Source organism: Phocoena sinus, chromosome 9 (genome assembly GCF_008692025.1).
Source record: "Phocoena sinus isolate mPhoSin1 chromosome 9, mPhoSin1.pri, whole genome shotgun sequence".
Taxonomy (NCBI): Eukaryota; Metazoa; Chordata; class Mammalia; order Artiodactyla; family Phocoenidae; genus Phocoena; species Phocoena sinus.
Window position 1 is genome coordinate 61443228 of NC_045771.1, and position 19888 is coordinate 61463115.

The 19888-nt window shown below is 40.7% G+C and overlaps 1 long non-coding RNA gene across 3 annotated transcripts in view; it reads right to left on the minus strand.

Moving 5' to 3' along the window:
• Positions 1–19888, minus strand: part of LOC116759365 — a 116758-nt gene that overhangs the window by 68645 nt on the left and 28225 nt on the right. The gene's annotated exons all lie outside the window — the stretch shown is intronic.

Genomic DNA, 19888 nt, shown 5'->3' on the forward strand with positions numbered 1-19888 from the left:
TAACCACAGCCCGATTTTGTTTTGGTACACAACGTGCTGTCCTTCCCCCTCACCACACTACCAAACAGAAAGATGCTTCCCTGTTACTGGCAAGAAATTAGAAATTGCGTATTGTCATTAGATCTATTTGTATAGGCCCAGATTGCAAAATGTTTGAAGAAAATGAATAAGGGCTAGAGAGAATCATCTGGACGTTTTCCAAGGTTCAAAAGGAAACAGGAAAACTCAAGTAATTCACATCCTTACACCTTCTAAGCAAAGCACACCATTAAGCATTAAATGTAGTCATCCACAAGTGCAAATATTGGCCAAGGTGACACACATGGCAGGCAGTGGCAAATGAAAAGCACAAATATTTGTAGAGGGTTTTCAGTGCTAGGACCCAGCCCTGGTGAAGAAGAATGGAAGCCAGTTGACGCCTCTTGGAGAAGGTGGGGCAGCAGCATGCTGGCCACTGGCTGAGTGAGATGATTGATAAGCCCAAGGTTTCCAAGTGAAGGGCAGGAAGGGAATTGCTCATCTGGAAACCCACGGGACAATGGTCTTTGCTGGAACATCAGTATTTTAAAAGTTTAAAAATACTGATGCTCGGGCTTCCCTGGTGGCGCGGTGGTTGGGGGTCCGCCTGCCGATGCAGGGGACGCGGGTTCGTGCCCCGGTCCGGGAGGGTCCCGCGTGCCGCGGAGCGGCTGGGCCCGTGAGCCATGGCTGCTGGGCCTGCGCGTCCGGAGCCTGTGCTCCGCGGCGGGAGAGGCCACAGCAGTGAGAGGCCCGCGTAGCGCCAAAAAAAAAAAAAAAAAAAAAATACTGATGCTCAGCCCCCATCCTCAGATTTCATTGGTCTAACGAAGGTCCCCCATGTGGGGTTTTTCCAGGTGATTCTACGGTGCAGCAAAGTTTAAGAACCACTGAAAGAGCAGGAAGGCAGGAGAGCTAAAACTGTGGGGTCAGTTCAGGGTTACAATAGTCCCCTGATGAGAACTTATTCTCATCCCAGCCCACCCCTCTCCACCCCACCACACTCACCCGACAACCACCAGCTCAGTTTAGTGTCTCCCAGGCCAGGCCCCTGGAAGACTCATCTACACCCTCCCCACCCTGCAGCCCTCACCCCGGCACAGCTCTCTAAATCGATCAGCCAGTCACCAGGTTCTCTCTATTCTGCATCTTAACTCTCAGATCTGCCTTCTCCTTCCCATCTCCACAGTTGCTGCCTTATTCTGGTCATTTGTTTGCTCAACAAATAATTATTGAGTGCCCACTACTGTTTAGGTATAGGCTATGTACACTGTATTGGTGAATAAAACAGACACAGTCTTTGCCCCGTGGGGCTTACAGCCTAACGGGGGAGAAAGACTATAACCAGGTAAGTGATCAGAAAAGTTTAAGATCAGAAATGTAAGAACTGAGAAGGAAACAAGCAGCGTGCGGTGAAAGAGTAGGGGAGGTAGAAGGAATCTGATTAGACAGCGAGGGTGGGAGGAACTTGTGGAGGGTCACATAAATTCTTTCTAAACTCTCACATAATAACCTCGGTCACATTCCCTGCCACTCCATTCCCCTGGCAACCACCAGAGTGAATTTTGTAAAAGCCCAGACACTTTAGTAGGCTTTGTAGCCTCTTTATGACCCAGCTCCCACCAACCATGCCAGGATCACATGTCCCTGAGGCTCTAACGCCCTCAGGCCACTAGAAGCTGTGGGGTCACTATGGTCTTTCCAACCCACTGTGTACACCAATGCCCTGCCAAGAAGGCTCTTTCCATGTCCTCCATCTGGCTTGTTCCTATTTGTCTCTGAGAACACATGTTATGTCACCTCCTATGAGAAGCCTCATTGGACCCTCCCTAGTTCGGTGGGGGGGCTTCCATTCTTCTGGGGTTCTGGGGCACTCCATGTTTACATGAAGCGCAGCACTCTCCCCTCTGTGATGTGACTAAAGTTTTCCTGGTCTGCTCCTGCTCTGACTTGGAGCACCTTCGGGACAGAGACTATATCTTTCCTCTCTGTTTCCCGTGTCTGGCACAGTGCTTGGCACTTTAAGACACAGCAAATTTGAATGTACATGTGGAAGGTACTTTGCATGTTTTTGGCCTCTTAGCTGGTCCTGCTAGGTCTTAAAGAGATGTAGGGTGACCTACTGTCCCAGTTTGCTTATAAACACTAAAGGCAGGAGTTAAAGATATCTTCTATCTCCAAAGCCCAAGTTTTTTCCACATAATGATGTCACAATTTTCTCTACACTGTTTTTAAAGTCACTGACACCATCTAAATTGAACAGCTGACAGATAGACGATGATGTTAGAAATTTTTGAAAAATACAGATGAACAAAAAAGAAAACAGTCACTCAAATCCCATCTCCAACCACAGTTGTTGTTAACATCGTGGCATGCATCCTTCCAGACATTTTCCCACACAAAGTCATCACATACAAACACATCCAGGTGTGACCGGCATAAAGGTATGTGTGAACAGGCACTGCTCTCCCCTCTACGTTCCAGGGCCGTGGCTGCAGTATTTCACACAAAGGAGACTACTTATTTGCTGCTCAGAGTTCAAAAACTGTGGTTCAAATGCAGTTGAGGTTTTTTATACCTCACCAGTTGCTTAAATCAGAACATGTTACTTTCATTTTAGACCGTGTATTCTGTACCTTTATTATAGCCTCAATATTTTCAAACTCTCTGTGAGCTTGTCCTATCCACCCCACAATCTTTTCCAGTCTTTTTCTGAACAATTTCTATCTGGGGTCCTCAATCGTCCTGCTCCAATGTGGGCTGGGAACTCTGTAGGCTGCTGCTCAGCAATCATCCTGGGACTTTACTTCCCTGCTTCCTGTGTCCCCCACCTTCCTCTTTCTTAGATTACTCTCTCTTATTGCTAAAATCCATCCTCAAGTACTTTTTTAAGAAAAGGTAAGTTGGAGAAAAAAAATTCTAATCCTTAAATATTTGAAAATGCCTTTTCCCCCCTTCAAACTCAATTGATAGTTTGGCTAAGCATAACAATAATCTGGATTTAAAATTTTCCCCAGACAACTTTGAAAGTCTTTCTCCATATTTTCCTTAGCATCTTATGGTGCTGATAAGAAGTCTGATGCAGTTAATGATACTATTCTTTGTAAGTCTTCCATTTCCCCCGCCCCCCCCTCTTTCTCCAACACCCACCCCACACCAGGTTTTAAGGTGTGTGCTGTGTTTCTCTGTGTAATTACTAGGTACAACAGAATGTATATTTTACAGAGGTTGGCAAAGTAATGCTCCCCACACCCTTCAAAGATGTCCATGCTCTAATCCTAGAACCCGTGAATTCATTCTTTTAATTAATTAATTTTTTTTTTTTTTGGCTGCTCTGTGTGGCTTGTGGGATCTTAGTTCCCCAACCAGGAATGGAACCCATGCCCCCTGCAGTGGAAGCACAGAGTCCTAACCAGTTGACCACCAGGGAACTCCCTGAATTTATTCTTTTACGTAGCAAAAGGGATTTGGCAGACATGATTAAGATTATCTACTTAGAGATGGGGAGAGTATCCTGGATTATCTGGGTGGGCCCAGTCTAATTACATGCGTTCTTAAAAGTGAAGAGCCTTTTTTGACTGGGTCAGAGCTGGGACAGAAGAAGGAAGAGATGTGAAGAGTGAGAGGGACTTGAGCTGTCATGGCTGATTTGAGGATGGAGGATGGGGACCATGAGCCAAAGACCACAACTGGACTCTGGATCTGCCCTCAGCTGACAGCCGGCAAGAGAATGAAGCCCTCAGACATATCTGCAAGGAACTGAATCTGCCAGCAGCAGAGATAAACAGGAAACGGATTCTCCCTTAGAGCCTCCAGAAAGGAACACGGCCCTGATGGCGCCTTGATTTTAATCCAGTGGAGCCCATACTAGACTATGACCTACAGAGTTTAAATTAATGAATTTGTGTTTGTGTGTGTTTGTGTGTGTGTGTGTGTGTGTGTGTGTGTGTGTGTTTTAAATATGTATAGTTTAAAGCCACTAAAGTTTGTGGCAATTTCTTACAGCAGCAACAAAAAAACAATACATTTATATATTAAGTGCTGCCAAATTTCCATTCCAAAGGCTGATTTTATTTATACTTATGCCAATAGTTGATGAGAAAACTCTTCTTCAAAACCTTCACCAACATAGGATATTTTCAATATCTTAATTTTTCCAAGCTGATCCTGAAAAATATTTTATTTTTATTTGTAGTCCTCTAATTTTGTAAACAAGGTTGAACATCTTTTATATATTTGTTAAAGATGTTTTGTTTTGCTTGGAATTACACTGTCCTTATTTTTAGTCACTAGATTTCTAAAGTTTCAAACTGTTATGACTATGTGTACAAAATGTATACTGTGAGGTATTTACTAGGTACTTAATGATTTGTATCTCCTTTCTGCTGTGGACATTATGTTGCCTATTAAACTAGGTGGCAGAATCTGCCAACTGCCTAACTCAATATCGATATCCTCCTCCTTAGTAAGAGTATCCTGATCTTTCTGTGATCACATTGCTGCCCAGAATAAAGGACTACATTTCTTAGCTTTCCTTGCAGGCAGGTTTGGCAAAAGAGATGTAAGCAGAATTATGGGAAAGCTGCTTAAAGGTAGTTAGCACCGTTTGTAACAACCACTCCCCCCCCTTTGAAAAAATTGTTTTGGTCGTTCTGGCTTACTTCTTTTTTGGCCTGGATTCAGACACAATGGCTTAAGTTGCAGCAGCCATCTTCGACTATGAGGTGGCCTTGAGAATGAGGTGGCCTGTTCTACCGTTCAGCATTTACTAGATGGTAGAACAGGGAGGTAACAGCCTAATGTTCCCAGTGACTCACTAAAGTCACCAAACCACCTCAGAGCTATCTACTTCTTTTATGTGAGTGAGAAACTTCTATCTTGTCAATCTCTGATTTTTTAGTGATTTTTCTGTTTTATGATGCAGCCAAAGCTGATCCTAATACAGAACGCCAGCAATGATCTGCTATGACTTTTATATCTTATCTTTCTGACAACTCTCTCTCTTTTTCCTATTTTCTAGGTGAGTTTCTTGACTTCACCTTTAAAACTTTCAAAATTTTAATTCAATTTTATTTTCCAAGAATTCTTTCTTCTTCCTAACACACAATTTCTTGTTTTATATATGCCATTGTTTTTGACATCTCAGAAGCCAGCAGTTGGAAAGTCTCTCCTATTTTAAGGTGTATGTCTGTTCCCTGAATTCTTTCTTTCCTTTCCTTCCTTCCTTCCTCCCTCCCTCCCTCCTTCCCTTCCTTCTTCTTTCTTTATCTTCCTGTTAGTTTACCTTAGGTTTTTCTTTTCATGTTGGAGACTTTCATCTGATATCTATTGATCCTTGGTTGCTGTTCACATTAAGAATTAGGCAATAATGGGACAAACTAACATCACATGCCTCCTGATGAGATGCACTGAGAAAAATCCCTTCCTTCTGTGATTTGCTGCCAATAATGTACAGCCTGAATTTAATCATGAGGAAACATTAGACAAACCTGAACCGAGTGACATTCTACAAAATAATTGAAGAGTAGTCTAAAATGTGAGTACCATTAAACACAAAGGCTAAAGAATTGGTCCTCATTAAAAGAGATTACAAGAGACATGGCAACTGAATGCAGCATGATCTGGAAATTTCTATTGCTGAAAAGAACAGTTTTTTTTAAATTGGAAAAATCTGAATAAGATCAACAACTGGATAATAGTATTATATCAATGTTAATTTTCTGATTTAGATCTTTTTTTGTACCTGTGTGAGAGAATGTTTTAAGGAAATACACACTGAAGTATTTAAGTATAATGGGGTATCATGTCTATAATGGGGAACCATCAAATGGTTCAGAAAAAAACAAAATGTATGTATATCTATCTACCTATATGTCAAGAAAAGAGAGAGAAAGGAATAAACATGTTAACATACTGATATTGCAGGAACCTGGGTATACTGTATATGAGAATTCTTTCCTCCAACTTTTCTGTAAATCTAAAATTATGCCAAAATAAAAACCTTTTTAAAAAAATATGGCAATAGAAAGACTCTGGGAGCTGCATGTACATGGGCTGGTTAACGGTAGGTAGGATTTGTGCAGCCATGAAGCCAGCTGTAACTCTAGGAACCCTTAAATGCCAGAATAAGGAGTCATTACCTTGGGAATGCTTCCTAGTCATCTGCCCTAGTTTTTCCTAGGCAATTTCTTAAGATTGTTTAAACCCTCCAATTTTTGCCCTGGTGTTAATGACCGTCTACAGATCCTTTCAGTCCAATTTCTTAGTCCCATCCCCGATTGCATCTACTGTGTCAAAGTCTAGAGCTTGTCTGGGCCTCTTCCAGACAGTCAGCTCCCTGGTGTGTTCTTGGCTATGGCTTCCTCTAGTCAGCCTCAACAATCAACACTCATTCATCTTCCAAAAATTTGTTGAACTCTCTTGTCTACCAACAACTCCTCTCATTTCTTTCACTGTGTTATTTTTGTTTTCATTTTTTATATATTTTTCTTCCTAAGCATGTGCTTCATCAGCCATCTTGAATCAGAATTCTTTAGATAATTTAATGTTAATTTTAATCTGAAACTTATTACTGATGGAACATATCCTTTTTCTATTTTTTGGGGGGTGGGGAAGCATATCTGACAAACTCCTTCAGCTTTTCAACATTTCATATTGTTATAAGCCTTCTCAGATCACTATAGATTGTGTTAAATTCTCAGCCCTTGGTATTTTTTGTCATACCATTTATTTGGTCATTTATTTTAGTTATATTATTTAATTATTTCATGTGCATTGTCTTCTGTAACTTCACCTTATGGATTCAGGTTTGCTAAGGCCAAACACAATTTATTCCTTTCTTTATACTTTATCTGAAATAAGGATATGCCCAGAAGAATAGGGCAGCCAGCATATCACATGTGATCTCACCATCTCTCAGCCATGGCTGATTGGACCTGGTATGGGCTCCAACTGGGCAACCAATCCATTGGTTGATTCAAGTCAAGTCACACCTTCAGCTGGTGTGACTTGACTTGAGAAGATGATCTGGACCAATCAGATTCCCTCCATTGTGAATTCAAACTATAAAATACAGAGATTGTTACTAGTCAGTGGTGAGTACTGTATTGGAGTAACAAAGCCATGACAGTTCAGTGGCTGAGGCAGCCATTTGCAAGATGATGAGTAAGCAAATGAAACTGATCTTCAGAGAGATGAAAATGGTATAGATGTGGAGAAGAAGCTGAGACTAAGTGAGAGAGACTATTTACCTCGGTTCTAAACAGCTTTCTAGTTTGTGTGAGGCCCAACTGCACAGAATTCTGTGAAATATCTGTAACATTGACATACATCTTCCTTTTTAATAACTAAGCTAGTTTGAGTGGGTATCTCTTTCTTGTAACCAAAAAAAAAAAGTGTTAACTTTATTTTAATTTCCTGATTTTTGTTTTTTAAAATGTAAAGAACTCTTTATTAACAAGACTATTGTTGGCTGAAAAAAAAATGCACAGCCTAAAAGTTGAGAACTATATTTTATTTGGCTGACAAAACTGAGGACTTAAGGCCAGAAGACAGCCTCTCAGATGGCTCTGAGGGACTGCTCCCAAGAGGCAGGAGTTTTGCAATAAAAATCAGGTAGTCTGAACATCAAAAGATTACTGTTAATTAAAGAAAATCAGGGACTTCCCTAGCAGTCCAGTGGTTAACACTCCGTGCTTCCACTGCAGGGGGCACGGGTTAGATCTCTGGTCAGGGGAACTAAGATCCTGTATGCCGCAACCAGGTCTCTCAAGTTAATGAATTTAGTGCTTTTCTACGTATAGGAAGATGCAAGAGTCTGGGCTCATTGAAATCATTCCTTTGATATGTCTCTTAACTACCTAGAGCCAGTATCCTGCTTTTCTGCATCCTGAATCCCCTCAGGGTACACAGTTACGGGTGGCTGTAGTGGCTGAGGGATTGTTGGCTGCAACATCCTTTGTTTATTGATATGGCAGGCAATATTTTTTATCACACAATACATAAAAAGTAACATCTATCTCAATCAGCACACAAATTTTAATGTCAGAATTAGATTTTTTTTTTAATCTTCTGATAGAACGTTAGAGTCTTCTTCACTAATCCTTCACTGTTTTTAGACAATTTAATCTAATTCCACCACTAGAGTAAAATTTCTTCTGGGGAAACTCAGTTTTGTTGTTTCAAGAGTCAAGGAACAGGCATGAATTTCCCATTGTAAGCTCTCCTGTAAAAGTTCTTGCCAAGAACTGATTAGGGAAATGTAATGCTTTCTCTGCTCCCTTCGTTTGCCCTTCTTCATCTTACTGCAGAAGCAGCAGGAGAAAGATCCAATGCCTTCAATGTGTTTCCATACTTGCTATTGTAAAATTATATCTTATTTCAGTACCATTCTCTACATGATCGTGACCTTTGAAGCTAGAGTTTATTCTTGTTTTTATATCAAATGGATCAGATATATCATGGGTTTTGGGGAAAAAATGTATATAGTTATAAGAATATCCAATCAGAATAAAATTATCTCACACACTTAAACAAATCCTAATTTTTGAAAGAGTTATAAAAGAATTTCACTCTTGCACTGCTGGTGGGAATGTGAATTGGTTCAGCCACTATGGAGAACAGTATGGAGGTTCCTTAAAAAACTACAAATAGAATCACCATATGACCCAGCAATCCCACTACTGGGCATATACCCCGAGAAAACCAAAATTCAAAAAGAGTCATGTACCAAAATGTTCATTGCAGCTCTATTTACAATAGCCCGGAGATGGAAACAACCTACGCGCCCATCATTGGATGAATGGATAAAGAAGATGTGGCACATATACACAATGGAATATTACTCAGCCTTAAAAAGAAATGAAATTGAGCTATTTGTAATGAGATGGATAGACCTAGAGTCTGTCATACAGAGTGAAGTAAGTCAGAAAGAAAAAGACAAATACCGTATGCTAACACATATATATGGAATTTAAGGGAAAAAAATGTCATGAAGAACCTAGGGGTAAGACAGGAATAAAGACGCAGACCTACTGGAGAACGGACTTGAGGATATGGGGAGGGGGAAGGGTGAGTTTTGACAAGGCGAGAGAGAGTCATGGACATATACACACTAACAAACGTAGTAAGGTAGATAGCTAGGGGGAAGCAGCCGCAAGGCACAGGGATATTAGCTCGGGGCTTTGTGACAGCCTGGAGGGGTGGGATGGGGAGAGTGGGAGGGAGGGAGACGCAAGAGGGAAGATATATGGGAACATATGTATATGTATAGCTGATTCACTTTGTTATAAAGCAGAAACTAACACACCATTGTAAAGCAATTATACCCCAATAAAGATGTTTAAAAAAAAAAAAAAAAAAAAGAATTTCATGATAGTCCTCCAAAGTGAGTTCCTAAATGTATGGACCATGCCTTTTAATTCCTTTCTACATTCCCTCCAAAAAAAGATTTAGAGCTGTGTAACCTTCAGCTGTCCAGTAAATGTAGTTGAATTGAATCATTTCAATTACAAAAAGAAAGTTTTATTAAACATTTGTGCCAAGTTTCAAGATGAAAATACACTTAAAACAAAGTTAGGAAATGACACTAAAATTTTTGAGTTGCATAAGTCAGCAATTAAGAGTAATGTTCCAAAATCAGCACTGCCCATCTCCTGTGAATAAGCAGTTTATTTTGGCAACTGCAGAAGCTTGTCTTGGGTAGATACATAATGACCCATGCCACTGCTGTTCTCTTCCAGACCAGTTAGAGAGTTATTTCTTATGCAGCTATCTAACTGATTGCTAAAGCTAAAACAAGTATGTTTCATATTATTCTCAAACAATAATTTTTTTCCACTTTAAAATAGTTTACGTGGGCTTCCCTGGTGGCGCAGTGGTTAAGAATCCGCCTGCCAATGCAGGGGACACGGGTTCGAGCCCTGGTCTGGGAAGATCCCACATGCCGCAGAGCAACTAAGCCCGTGTGCCACAACTACTGAGCCCACGCGCCTAGAGCCCGTGCTCCCCAAGAAGAGAAGCCACTGCAATGAGAAGCCTGCGCACCGCAACAAAGAGTACCCCCGCTCACCGCAACCAGAGAAAGCCTGAACGCAGCAACAAAGGTCCAACGCAGCCAAAATTAAAATTAAAATAAATAGTTATTTAAAAAAATAAAGTAAAATAGTTTATGTTCATTAAAAAAATTCTGACAAGTATGACACAGTTGGAAAAATAAATTATCCAGAGTTCCATCATCTAAACAGATCCTCTCTTTTTTTAATGTGTAATGCAAAGAATTTTATTTATTACATCTCTTCTTTTTTTCTTCCAGTTTTATTGAGATATAATTGACATATAGCACTGTATAAGTTTAAGCTATACAGCTTAATGATTTGACTTACATACTTCATGAAATGATGACCATAGTAAGTTTAGTGAACATCCATCAACTCATACAGATACAAAATAAAAGAAAAAAAATTTTTTTAATTTTTCCTTGTGATGGGAACTCAGGATTTATTCTCTTAACAACGTTAGTATATAACATACAGAAGTATTAATTGTATTTATCATGTTTTACATTACCAAACAGGTCCACTCTTAAAATATTCTTCTTGTTACTTTCTTCTGAAAAACCAAAACATATGTATTTTAATTGCTTTTTGCATAGAAAAATAAGCTAATCTGTATGAAATGGCTGAGTAATTTATGATCTAAACTATAATACACCAGTTGTCTGTGAGTTCTCCCAGATTTACTCTTGTGCTCTAGGTCAAAGTTGCCCTGATGGAGGAAACACTTTAGCCCCCGTCCTAGTGTGTGTGCTCCAGTACAGGTATGTTGAGGAAGGAGGAGGAAGCGTTCGAAAACGGTACTTCTCAAATTGGACTGTGCATAGGAACCATCTGCAGGTCTTGTTAAAATGTAAGTCAGCATTTCAAACAAGCTCCCAGGTGATGCAGAAGCTGCTAATCCACGGACACACTTTTAGTAGCAAGATCCTCACATAACTGGGAACATAAGAGAACTGATGGAAGAAATTTTTGCCTTCACACATCTATAGCCACCATTAAGCCATTGCCACATCCCTGACCCATTTCTGGGAAAACATGGGACTATTTCTCATACCTGGAAAGTTTCCCACAGACTGAGAGCGGAGTAAGGACTGATGCATTGCCATGCAAGTGAAAATACTGAGCAACCACAGTGAGTCTCTCCTCTGCAGGGGAAGCCTTGCAGAGTTCACAAAGTACCTGTTCATCTCTTTTCCTTTGGTAGTAATATCTATGATATCTGGGCACAGGGTCTACTAGAAAAAGGCTACACTTCCCAGCTTCCCTTAAAGCTGAATGTGACCATGTTACCAACTTCCAGCCAATGGGATCTAAACAGAAGCGTGTGTGCAAGCCATGGTTTGAGGATGGCAATTAAATCAAATTAAATTAAGATATTTTATTTGTTCTAGTTAGGATAAACTGCAGCCTAGGTGCAGTCAACTAAAATTTTAATTGAAACTGCATACTCCAGAGGTTGTTGCTAATGTTCCAACTGAAAAACCCGTATGTTATAAGTGAGTACTCTGTTTCTGTCATCAACATCTGGACTGACACCAGATTCTTTGCTAATGTTCTCAGTGAATTTCAGAAACAGGGTTTTAAGTCTACTAACTAGTATATTGAATGCCAGAAAGGAACTCTCATTGGTTAACTTAAAGATATTTAAGATATAAGCTTGGTCTCTAAAATCTTTAAGAGACCCTCCCCACCCCTTGCATGAATAAAGGAATGCAGTGAGGCTTGTACCTGTAGGAATGGTGCCTAAGGCTTGATCTCTAAATAATTCTGGGTCAAGACTTTGGTTTTAGGGACTTCCCTGGTGGTCCAGTGGGTAAGACTCCAAGCTCCCAATGCAGGGGGCATAGGTTTGATCCCTGGTCAGGGAACTAGGATCCCGCATGCCGCAGCCAAAAAAAAAAAATGGTTAAGACTTTAGTTTTCGAGCTGCCTGATATCAACTACCTAGATAACAGATTCCTGCTTGTGGAATAGAAGTGAGTTCAAATTCTGGTACTAGCTATGTGCCCTTATGCAGACAACTTAACCATTCTATACCTCGGCTTCCTCATCTAAAAAATGGAGATAAAAATAATGCCTCAAAAGATTGTCATAAAGATTACACAAGATAATAAATTTAAAGAGCTTAGTATAGTGCTTGGCATGTAGTAAGCACTTAATAGCTTTTATTTATTCAACAAACAACCTGTGCTATCAACAAAGTACTGTTTAACATTGTAGCAAATTGAAAACTGAGGTAGACTGGGTCCCTACCCTTAAGGAATTTGCAGGCTGATGGGAGAAATAAAACAGGCAAAGTAGATAACTATAATAGAAATGGATGTTAAGATAACCAGAATATTCATTAAAGTAAATATTCATTAAAGATGGTTGCAAATTCTTTGTTATCCTGCTATTGAATCTAATTACCTTCTCCTTAAATCTGGGTTGGCCTTAGTAACTTGCTTAAATTACAGTGTAACATAAGTGATGTTCTAGGATTCTGCCCTGCTCTTTTAGAATGCTTGCTCTGAGGGAAGCCAGCCATCATGTAAGAAGCCCAAGTGTCTGGAATCATCATGCTGTAAGGAAGCCTAAATATCCACCTGGAGAATCCGCACAGACAGAGCACTAGGCCTAGCTGTTTCAGCCATCTGTGAATAAAAAATACTGCCTGCCAATCAGTAAACAAAGGATGTTGCAGCCATCAAGCCATCACATTACAGCCACCCCCAACGATGCACCCTGAGGAAACTCAGGATAGTAAACACAGGATACTGACCTCACATAACTGAGGTGCATATCAAAGGAATGATTCCAGTGAGCCCATCTTCCCATACATAGAAAGGCACTAAACTCATTAGCTTGAGATTTCTTTTCTAGTTTTCTTTAATTAGCAGTAATTTTTTGATGTTCTGACTACCTGGTCTTTGTTGCAAAAACTCCTATATATCCTGGCTCCCTCCTTGTCTCTTCAGAGTAGTCTCTCGGAATGATCTGAGAGTCTTGTCTCCCGGGCTTGAAGTCCTCAGAATGTCCTCTGAATAAAACATAATTCTCAACTTTTAGGTTTTTTTCAGTCAGTGAAGTTTTCTCAGTCAACACATCCCAGCCCAGGAATCAAACATGAGTAAAAAAGCTGTCCTGGCAGCATCTTGGCAGCCCCAGGAAAGATAATATGGAGAAGAACCGAAAACCCAAATACCAACCAGAAGTGAGTCCCCATCCCATGGCCCCGGTCAAGCCATCCAAGCCAACTAACCAGATAGGATGTTAGGTAAGTCATGTAAACTCTTTGCTACAGATGACTTATTTCTAATGGGATTACAAGAGTCATCTTTCTTACGTCTCTATGCATGCCTGAATGAAGAAAATAGTGTGTGCAGAAAAAGAGTTAGCATAGCAGGCCTGAGACTGCTGTCCTTAGAAAGGTCTGCTTGCAAGATTGACCCTTGGGTGGCATCTGGGAACTTAGCCAGTAAACAGTTCCCTACACTGATAGAAAACTTTCCCTAAGTTCTTAAGTTTCCTTAAGTTCCCTAAGGGTGGCTCACTAGGGCTAGACTGTTTGCGCACAGTATGCTTTATGCTGAACATCTGCTCTTCTTCTTGGACCCGGAATTTGGGTACGTGGTGGGCAGAGAGTGCCTGTTTGACCAGCCCCCAGTGAAAACCTTGAGCACCAAGTCACTAATGAGCCGCCCCAGGAGACAACACTTTGCATGTGTGGCCACAACTCACTGCTGAAGGAAGGAATGCACTGCACCAAGAGAGGACTCAGAAGCTAGAGCCTGGTTTCCTCCCAACTTCACCCCACACACTTTTTGCCTTTTTTGATTTTGCTTTGTATCTTTTCATGGTAATAAATCTTAGCTATGAATACACATAGATGCTGAGTTTTGTGAGACCTTTTGTCAAATCACTGGGCCTCGGGGAGTGATCTTGGGGAGCCCCGATACACAGCGTTTTAGAAATTATGAAAGAAACACTGAAGAGCTGTTCAACTTTCTCATAAAAGGAGGCATCCCTCCTAACTATCTCACGCTCTTCCTCTCTTCTCCCTCCTTCCCAGGATATGCATATTGAACTTCCTTCCTGCCTAAGTCCACAGTGGCAGGTGGGCAGAAACACACAGCTGGAGGTGATAGTTTTAGTTTTCGGTCCTAGAAAATCTGTATAACTGCTATCTTGCATACAAATAACAACAGTGGTTCGCCTGCATTTTACTTTTTATCCAATTGTGTTTGCCTTGTGTGGGTGGAATATAAGAGCTTTCATCTCATTGGGCTGAAGATATCATGGAAATTTCTTTTAAAATATTTACCCAAAGACTAAACTGGTGATAAAAAGCATTTTCTTTGCAATTATAGAGCAAGACTTCATAAATTTATGGCTAGTCGTTAAAGAACTGGCATCACAACATCAGCAGGATTTATATCCACCACATAAAGTCTATGCAGCGTATCCTGCAATGCAGCATATCCGTCTCACATAGTGTAATATGCATGACTTATTTTCAGATGATTTTCCTGATAAACTTTGTGATTATATTTTGACAGGGCTGAGTATCATTTCTCTAATCGCAGAGAGTGACAAAAGCTTAGGGACCATGACAAGCAAAGTCCTTGGATTTGGCTCTAGAAATCAACTGAGCATGGTATACTTTAAGAATTCAAATAATAAGTCAGTAAACCACTAAATATTATGTGCTAAGCTCTTTAAATTATGTTGTAGACACAGGACTGAGAGTTTGGAACCCAAGTTCTAACCCAGTTTATGTTCTAAAGCTATAATTAAATAATTGATAAATAATTCGTCTTTACTGGACCTCTATTATACCAGCTATAAAATGAGAGGTTCTAGTGAACCATTTTTTCAATCCCAAACATTCTACAGTTCAATAATAATATAAAGCCTGGGATACGTACCAAATGAGAGGGCACAAATGTATTGTGTAGAAGGTAGCAGTTCCTGGAGGCTAAAACAGGAAATTTTAATTGGCCAGAAAAGGGAGAGTCACTTCTCTTGGAGTATGGAGCTGAAGTGAAGGTATAGACAGAATCCACTCTGAGGGATCTTAGGGAAATTTCAATATGAAATAACAATGATATCAATAATAGCTAACCATTTTGAGTATTTACTAAGGTGATAAGTATTATTTAATTCCCATAACAATTCTAGGTATTGTTATTATTCCCATTTTATAAAAAGAAAACTGAGGCACAGATTCAGATTTTTCATGAGGTCAGGTAGCAAGTGGTAGTACCCTAGATGTGAAGCAATCTAATACTCCAAAACATAGCTTTTAATTGCTGTTATGGCAGTCACGTGTGAAAGTCAGTGATAAAACTCCCCACAGAAGCACTATAGTTTAAAGTGCAGTTGACTGGAAAACCAGCATAAACAGAAAATAATAAACCATCATCAAGAAGAAGAATGATAATTACCTTTCCTGGAGTGCCATTTGTGTGCTATTCATTTATTGGCTCTAATCTTCATAGGTGCCTTTTGTTTTTATTTTTGTTTTAAATTTCCATTTTACAGTTAAGAAATCTGGGCTCAGTTCAACTTGTAATAGCCTGAGAGCTATTAGGTAGTAGGGTTGGGAGTCAATCTTGAGTTTGTCTAGCTTCGAAAATCCTACTTATTCCACTATGCCATGCTGGATTCTTGGCAAGGAAGAAAACCTATTTGCAAATATTAAAAACAGCTGTATCCTACTGTATGCTTTTATTTATGTGAAATTCTAGAACAGGGAAAACTAGTCTACGGAGACAGAAAGCAGATTAGCGGTTGCTTAGGGAGGGGAAGTGGAGATTGACTGCAGAGACCAAAAGAAATTTTTGGAATGATGGAAAGATTTTACATTTTGATTATGGTATTGATGACATTTATATTATGTTTGTTAAAACTCACTGAACATACACTTAAAATAGGTGCATTTTATTTTTTTATTTTTATTTTTTTGCAGTACGCAGGCCTCTCACTGTTGTGGCCTCTTCCGTTGCGGAGCACAGGCTCTGGACACAGGCTCAGCGGCCATGGCTCATGGGCCTAGCCGCTCCGCGGCATGTGGGATCTTCCCGGACCGGGGCACGAACCCGTGTCTCCTGCATCGGCAGGCGGACTCTCAACCACTGCGCCACCAGGGAAGCCCAGGTGCATTTTATTATATGCAAATTATACCTCAATAAAGTTGATTTTTTAAAAACCCAAGTGAATCCAGTAATTGCTCTTCTAGACAGAAGCTGGGGCTGCTGGCATAACCTGTCTTTTCATATGCATGGGATCACTGTGGTGAATATGAAACACTAGCTCTTAACATCCATTCCAACCACCTTCTGTGATACCTTCTTGTATTGCGAAGACTGAAAAGCTCAAAATTATTTCTATGACTCCTTCGCAGCTAAGTTCAGATTGTGAGTTAAATATACTCAAGAGACTAGAAAGGCAGGAGTGAGACCAGAGCCACCTGCCTACTCTGATGTTTGTTGCTGTTACCAAGTAGGGTCATGCAGGCATCAGATTTTTCTGCAACAGCATCCCAATATCCAGTGTCCAGCTTCAGTAGTGTTATAAGTTAGCAGCTGCAAGGATGACAGTGTCTTCATGATCCACAGACTGAAACTATAGCAGCGTGTGCAAGAATTCAAATGGTTCCCCAACAGACCCTTAACTTCACACATTTATGACTGGAAGGGGCGATAGCTCCCCTGGCAAACCAGTTTGATGGTTATCTCCTGGTGGTTATTTCTGGAGGCTCAGTTTAGAGGCTGCTCCTCCAGCTCTCCAATGATTTTGCAAGTACCTAATTACCTATATGAAGTCCCTTTCTACTTATAATTGTGGCAATGATTTCTGTTTCCCCGAAACTATACACTGACACCACCATGACAGATGGTATGGGTTTATCCAGTCACAGTGGTAACTAAAATAATTACCAGGATTATCAGATTGACAGCAACTTTTACCAACTACTGCCTTTCTGCCAGGATGAATTCAACAAGGTACAGGTGAGGACAGCTTTATTCTTCTCCCCATTCTACTCAAACTCCATGGGTAGATCTGTCTGTTCCTCCACAAATGAAATGAGGCCAGGTCTCCTCACTTTTTAAGCCACTCTCAGATCTTAAAGTTTATCCTCCAATTCATTTCAGTCCCCCAAATCATCTCATTTCAGTCATTAAAATGTCCAGTCTGAGGTCGTTAGCATATAACCCAATGTTCTCATCCAATTTAAAGTTCATTCACACCCCCAGCTTGAGCTTCCTTTGGCCTCTCATTTTCAAGAAGAGAACATGGTTGGCTTCTGCTCCAATTCTCTGTAAGAGAATTTCTTCGCTTTCCTTCTCCTTCCCATGTCTCCTCCCCTACTAGACTACTCAGGTTCCTCTAGGGTTGGAATGTGATCGGGAAGAGGAAAAACTAGTCTCTAAGCTGGTCCAGATATGATCTGGCATTGGAGCACTCTGGGCATGGCACATCCCCAGTGCTGATTCTTTCTCTGCTGGGTCACTGACATAGCTCCCTCACCCCACTGCAGCCTTCCAATGTCCAACCAGTTCCTTTTTAGGCTGCCCAGTGATGAATCCTCCTCAGTTTCTACATCCAATGGTATACTCTAACTTTGCTGAGGAGCAGCTTAGCAGAAAGCCTTCCTGGACAGTCTTTTTAAAATGACTCCCACTCAGCTCCATCCTGCCAGCCCACAGGACACATGGGAAAATTCTCCACTACATTGTTCTGCTGTTGGTGGGGAGCATCTGGGCCCCTGCAGCCACAGTCTTCCACGTCTAATTCCCAAGACACAAGTTAAACGTTAGTTCCTACTTTGCTCAAGCTCTCTGAAGCTTCCTGTCACCTTCCTTGAGGTGAGAGGGAAGCACTCCCCTCCCCTTCTACATGAGAAACAGGAGAATAGCTCCCTAAAAAACAATTTCTCTCATTTTGGCCTTATCAACTGCGACTCCTTTTTCAGTAGAGATGAGTGATTGCACACGCCAGCTCGCACAGTCTCAGACTGTCTCAGCCTGTCTTGCATAGCTGGTTCAGCAACTCACTTTAGAATGTGGAGGTACTTTGCAATTGATTTTTTTGGTTTTGGTTTTTGAAGCCATGAAATTTTGGTCTTCGTGGTCAAAATTGAAGCAGAATGTCCTTTAATTAACAACAACCCTATAAGGTAATGATTAAGGCTTCCGTTTTAGAGACAAAAAAACTGAGGTTCACATGGCAGAAAATGGGATTCCAACACAAATAGGTATGACTGTAAGGACTTTGCTGTTAACCATTATGATTACATGTTTGACACTGCAAACAATGATGACTGCTATGGGTTGAATTATGTCCCCCTAAATCCATATATTGAAGTTCGAACTCCCAGTACTCAGAATGTAATGTTACCTGGAAAAAGGGTTGTTGCAGTATAATTAGTTAAGATGAAATCATATTAGACTAGGGTCGACCTCTACTCCAGTTAGAGTAGGACAAGTAAAAGGGAAAAATCTGGACACAGAAAGGCATACAGGGTGAAAGTCATGTAAAGATAGGAGTTAAGCTGCCACATGCCAAGGGACTACTAGAAGCTAGGAGAGAGGTCTAGAACAGATCCTTCCCTAGTGCCTTCAGAGGGAGCGTGGCCCTGCTGACACTTTGATCTTGGGCTGTGAGTCTCCAGGCTAGGAGACAATAAATTTCTGTTTTTCAAGCCACTCAGTTTGTGGCACTTTGTTAAAGCAGCCCTAGAAAACTAAATAAAACAGCTATGTGACAGCCATGGAAGTATGACTAAAATTCCAGTTGAAATTAGCCCTGTGTAAGAGAACACCTGAGTAGCCCAGAGAGGGAAAGGCATTGGGAGCAACAGAATGGGACCTGGTATTTGTGTTGGATGACAGAAAACTGCGTTGGTCATTAGGAACCTTTGGAGAGGCTGCTAAGTAGAAAGCTTCTAAATTAATCTCACTTTCCTAACAGCAGAGAAGGACTGCTAAATTTACCTTGAAAAACTTTAAGAAAACATCCAACCAGAATTTTACATAACTGTTTCTGGGAAAGCCTAAGGAAATTTGGAAGGGGGCCAAACAGGAAGCTGTACCTGTACCTGAATGTACAGAACTAGGAATAAATGAAAGGGCAACATATTGTAAGCTTATATTGAATATTTAAAGTTCTTGCTGGCTTTGAGAACAGCAGTATTGAGATACTAGAATATTTTAATAAAATTCACTTATACATACATGGGACCTTCAGACAAATAAACAATCAAAAAGATTTTCAAACTGTAACTCATGCAGAATGTGGAGACATATCTGCATATCCCAGACAAGATACACACACACACACACTATCGTTTTTGAGATTTTAGGTATTGGGTTTTAATTTCCAAAAAATATTGGCTCAAGTAGCATAGATATGCAATTAAATATTAATAAAAATATCCCAAAATCTCAGTGGCTTATCACAATAAATGCTTATTTTTCATTCACATCACAGTCCAATGTGGATCAGCTGGCCCTCCTGAAGCTTGTAGCTCTGCAATCTGGAAAGCTTGGCCTCCACTGATGGGAAGGGAGGGATAGAGAAGGTACACTGACTCTTAGCTGCCTCAGTCCAGAAGAGACACACACCACTTCTGCTCATGGGTCATTGGCCAGAACAAGTCACATGGCCCAACCTAACTGCAAGTGAGGCTGGGTCATGTAGGAGAACACCTGGAACACTGGGGGAACACTCATTGTCTTTGCCATAAAACTATACAGGGAATGAGTGTATAAGTTACACTAACTCCCAAGGTGTGATGTTTGTTAGATGATAAATCCCGTGAGAACCTGATC